The sequence below is a fragment of the Rhinopithecus bieti genome, unplaced genomic scaffold, assembly GCF_001698545.2.
Source record: "Rhinopithecus bieti isolate Rb0 unplaced genomic scaffold, ASM169854v2 scaffold_10706, whole genome shotgun sequence".
NCBI classification, from domain to species: Eukaryota; Metazoa; Chordata; class Mammalia; order Primates; family Cercopithecidae; genus Rhinopithecus; species Rhinopithecus bieti.
Window position 1 is genome coordinate 80,424 of NW_016806811.1, and position 5,795 is coordinate 86,218.

A 5,795-nucleotide genomic window follows, 5' to 3' on the forward strand; every position below is an offset into this window, starting at 1 on the left:
TATATATATATGTGGAGAAAGAGTCTTACTCTGTCACTCAGGCTGGAGTGCAGTGGTGCCATCTCAGCTCACTGCAGCCTCGATATCTGGGCTCAAGGGATCCTTTTCTGCCACAGCCTCCTGAGTAGCTGGGACCACAGGTATGTACCACCACACCCGGCTTTTTTACTATTATTACTATTTTTTGTAAAGACGAGGTCTTCCTATGTTGCCTATCCAGTGATATTTTAAAATGTGACTCTTGTATAGCTCTATTGATTCTACCGCTTTTTTGTGCTATTATTTGTTATACATTGTGGAGGTAAAAAGTACAATAACTTAGGTGAAAAGTCACTAGAGGGATTGAACAATAGATTTAAACTGGCAGAGGAATGAATCAGCAACCTTGGAGTGGAATCTCTGCACTACAAACATATTGGAAGGAAGCCAGTTGGGGTCCCGGTATTTTTGGCCTGCTCCATCTGGTGTAGAGCCTCCACCTTATGAATGTGGTTTGGGCATAAGAAGGGAGCTCCAGACCTCTCTGCTGCCCAAACCTGAAACTTAGCCCCCATAACATGGAGCTGGGTGGGGGGGAAGATGTGCTGGTCACCTGTTTTTCTGGAGAGATGCCACATCCCTTTGGAGCTGTAGGAAGAATGAGTCCCTTCTTCTTCTGTATACCAACTGCAGTAGAGTTTCTGTCACACTGAGTTTTGTGGAGATGGTGAATGAGCAGTTCACTCAACTGTCCCAGACTTTCTTACTGAGATTTAGTAGATTTTCTTCAATAATGTTTCTTCATTTGATGGCCTTAGAAGAATTACAGAGGCTTTACATGGTGGTTTTTAAAAAATAATTTTCATTAGTTGTAGTTGATTCAGTGGAAAGCATGTCTATTGAACTCTACATGCTTCCATTCTCAGTGTTGATCTCTTTCTTGAATTGCTTTTCTTTTTTCTTATTTATTTATTTATTTATTTATTTAATTTATATAGGTTATTGGAGAACAGGTGGTATTTGGTTACATGAGTAAGTTCTTTAGTGGTGATTTGTGAGATTTTGGTGCAACCATCACGTGAGCAGTATACACTGCACCTAATTTGTAGTCTTTTATCCCTTACCCCCTTCCCTCCCTTTCCCCTTGAATCCCCAAAGTCCACTGTGTCATTCTTATGCCTTTGCATCCTCATAGTGTAGCTCCCACTTATGAGTGACAACATACATTTGGTTTTCCATTCCTGAGTTACTTCACTTAGAATAATAGTCTCCAGTCTCATCCAGGTTGCTGCGACTACCATAAATTCATTCCTTTTCATGGCTGAGTAGTATTTCATCATATATATATATCACAGTTTATCCACTCATTGATTGATGGGCATTTGGGTTGGTTCCACATTTTTGCAGTTGTAAATTGTGCTGTTAAATACATGTGTGTGCAAGCATCTTTTTTGTATAATGACTTTTCCTCTGGGTAGATCCCCAGTAGTGGGATTCTGGATCAAATGGTAGTTCTACTTTCAGTTGTTTAAGGAATCTCCACACTGTTTTCCATAGTAGTTGTACTAGTTTATGTTCCCACCAGCAGTGTAGAAGTGTTCCCTCTTCACTGCATCCATGCTAACATCTATTATTTTCGATTTTTTTGATTATGACCATTCTTGCAGGAGTAAGGTGGTATTGCATTGTGGTTTTGATTTGCAGTTCTCTGATCATTAGTGATGTTGAGCATTTTTTCATGTTTGTTTGGCCATTTGTATATCTTTTGAGAATTGTCTATTCATTTCCAAAGCCTGCTTTTTGATGGGATTGTTTGTTTTTTTCTCACTAATTTGTTTGAGTTTGTTGTAGATTCTGGATATTAGTCTTTCGTCAGATGTATAGATTGTGAAGATTTTTTTCCCATTCTGTGTGTTGTCTGCTCTGCTGACTGTTCCTTTTGCTGTGCAAAAGCTCTATACTTAATAAGTCCCAGCTGTTTATTTTTGTTTTTATTGCATTTGCTTTTGGGTTCTTGGTCATGAAATTTTGCCTAAGCCAATGTGTAGAAAGGTTTTCTGATGCTGTCTTCTAGAATTTTATAGTTTCAGGTGTTAGATTTAAGTCCTGGATCCATCTTGAGTTGATTTTTGTATAAGGTGAGAGATGAGGATCCAATTTCATTCTCCTATATGTGGCTTGCCAATTATTGCAGAACCATTTGTTGAATAGGGTGTCTTTTCCTGACTTTATGTTTTTGTTTGCTTTGTCGGACATCAGTTGGCTATAAGTATTTGGGTTTATTTCTGGATTCCCTATTCTGTTCCATTGGTCTATGTCCCTATTTTTATACCAGTACCATGCTGTTTTGATGACTATGGCTTATAGTATAGTTTGAAATCAGGTAATGTGATGCCTCCAGATTTGTTCTTTTTGCTTAGTCTTTCTTTGGCTATGCAGGCTCTTTTTTGTTTCCGTATGAATTTTAGGATTGTTTTCCCTAATTCTGTGAAGAATGATGGTGGTTTTTTAATGGGATTTGCATTTAATTTGTAGATTGCTTTTGGCAGTGTGGTCATTTTCACAATATTGATTTTACCCATTCATGAGGATGGGCTGTGCTTCCATTTGTTTGTGTCATCTATGATTTCTTTCAGCAGTGTTTTATAGTTTTCCTTGTAGAGGTCTTTCAACTCTTTGGTTAGGTATAGTCCCTAGTTTTTTTTTTTTTTTTTTTTTTGCAGCTATTGTAAAAGAGGTTGAATTCTTGATTTGATTCTCAGCTCTGTTGCTGTTGGTGTATAGAAGAGCTACTGATTTGTGTACATTAATTTTGTATTGGGAAACTTTGCTGAAAAACTTTCTTTTATCAGTTCTAGGAGCTTTCTGGAGGAGGCTTTACGGTTTTCTAGGTGAATAATCATATCATCAGCAAACAGCAACAGTCTGACTTCCTCTTTNTGCTGTTGGTGTATAGAAGAGCTACTGATTTGTGTACATTAATTTTGTATTGGGAAACTTTGCTGAAAACTTTCTTTTATCAGTTCTAGGAGCTTTCTGGAGGAGGCTTTACGGTTTTCTAGGTGAATAATCATATCATCAGCAAACAGCAACAGTCTGACTTCCTCTTTCCTGATTTGGGTGCTCTTTATTTCTTTCTCCTGTCTTGATTGCTCTGGCTAGGACTTCCAGCACTATATTGGAGAGGAGTGGTGAGAGTGGGCATCCTTGTTTTGTTCCAGTTCTTTTAGGGAGTGCTTTCAACTTTTCCCCATTCCATATTATGTTGGCTGTGGGTTTGTCATAGATGGCTTTTATTACATTGAGATATGTCCCTTGTATGCTGATTTTGCTGAGAGTTTTAATCATGAAAGGATGCTGAATTTTGTCGAGTGCTTTTTCTGCATCTATTGAGATGATCATGTGATTTCTGTTTTTGATTCTGTTTATGTGGTATATCATATTTATTGACTTGCATATGTTAAACCATTCCTGCATTCCTGATATGAAAACCACTTGATCATGGTAGATTATCTTTTTGATATGTTGCTGTATTCAGTTAGCTAGTATTTTGTTAAGAATTTTAGCACCTATGTTCATCAGGGATATTGGTCTGTGGTTTTCTTTTTTGGTTGTGTCCTTTCCTGGTTTTGATATTAGAGTGATACTGGCTTCATAGAATGATTTAGGGAGGGTTCTGTCTTGTGGAATAGTGTCAATAGCATTGGTACCAATTATTCTTTGAATGTCTGGTAGAATTCTGCTGTGAATCCTTCTGGTTCTGGACTTTTTGTTGTTGGTAATTTTTTTTATTACCATTTCAGTCTCGCTGCTTGTTACTGGTCTGTTCAGAGTATCTAATTCTTCCTGATTTTAGGCTAGGAATGTTGTATCTTTCCACGAATTTATTCATCTCCTCTAGGTTTTCAAGTTTATGCACATAAAAGTGTTTATAGTAGCCTTGAATGATCTTTTGTATTTCTGTGGTGTCAGTTGTGGTATCTCCCGTTTTCATTTATAACTGAGCTTATTTGGATTTTCTCTCTTTTTTTTCTTGGTTAATCATGCTAATGGTCTATCAGTTTTGTTTATCTTTTCAAAGAACCAGCTTTTTGCTTCGTTTATCTTTTGCTTTTTTTTTTTTTTTTTCAATTACGTTTAGTTCTGCTCTGATCTTGGTTATTTCCTTTCTTCTGCTGGGTTTGGGTTTGATTTGTTCTTGTTTCTCTAGTTCCTTGAGATGTGACCTTATATTGTCTGTTGATATAGGCATTTAGGGCTATGACCTTTTTTCTTAGCACCATCTTTGCTGTATCCCAGAGGTTTTGATAGGTTGTTTCAGTATTGTTGTTCAGTTCAAAGAATTTTTAAATTTCCATCTTTATTTCATTTTTGACCCAGTGATCATTCAGGAGCAGGTTATTTAATTTCCATGTATTTGCATGATTTTGAAGGTTCCTTTTGGAGTTGATTTCCAGTTTTATTCCACTGTGGTCTGAGAGAGTGCTTGATATAATTTCAATTTTCTTGAATTTATTGAGGCCCATTTTGTGGCTTATCATATGGTCTGTCTTGGAGAATGTTCCATGTGCTGTTTAATAGAATGTGTATTCTGCAGTTGTTGGGTACAATGTTCTGTAAATATCTGTTAAGTTCATTTGTTCCAGGGTATAGTTTAAATTGTTTCTTTGTTGACTTTATCTTGATGACGTGTCTAATGCTGTCAGTGGAGTATCGAAGTCCCCCACTATTATTGTGTTGCTGTCTCATTTCTTAGATCTATTAGTAATTGTTTTATAAATTTGGGAGTTCCAGTGTTAGGTGCATATGTTTAGGATTGTGATATTTTCAAGGCCTTTTATCATTATATAATGTTCCTCTATGTCTTTTTAAACTGCTGTTGCTTTAAAGTTTGTTTTATCTGATATAAGAATAGCTATTCCTGCTTGCTTTTGGTGTCCATTTGCATGGATTATCTTTTTTCATCCCTTTACCTTAAGTTTATATGAGTCCTTATGTGCTACGTGTATCTCTTGAAGGCAGCAGATAGTTGGTTGGTGAATTCTTGTCCATTCTGCAATTCTGTATCTTTTAAGTGGAGCATTTAGGCCATTTACATGCAACATTATTACTGAGATGTGAGGTACCATTCTGTTCATTAATTGTTTCATTTGTTGTCTGTAGACCTTGGGTTTTTTTGTTTGTTTTTGTTTGTTTTATAGGTCCTGTGAGATTTATGGTTTAAAGAGGTTCTGTTTTGATGTGTTTCCAGGTTTTGCTTCAAGATTTAGAGCTCCTTTTAGCAGTTCTTGTAGTGCTGGTTTGGTTGTTGCGAATTGTCTCAGCATTTGTTTGTGTGAAAAAGACTGTATCTTTCCTTCATTTATTAAGCTTAGTTTTGCTGGGTACAAAATTCTTGGCTGATAATTGCTTTTTTGTTTTTTTGTTTTTGTTTTTGTTTTTTTTGAGATGGAGTCTCGCTCTGCTGCTCAGGCTGGAGTGCAATGCTGCAATGTCAGCTCACTGCAACCTCTGTCTCCTGGTTTCAAGCAATTCTCCTGCTTCAGCCTCCTGAGTAGCTGGGATCACAGACGTGTGCCACCACTACCAGCTAATTTTTGTATTTTTAGTAGAGACAGGGTTTCACCATGTTGGCCAGGCTGGTCTCAAACTCCTAACTTTGTGATCTGCCCACCTCGGCCTCCCAAAGTGCTGGGATTACAGGTGTGAGCCACCACGCCTGGCCTATTGGCTGATAATTGTTTTGAGGAGACTGAAGATAGGGCCCCAATCACTTCTAGGTTGTAGGGTTTCTGCTGAGAAATGTGCTGTTAATC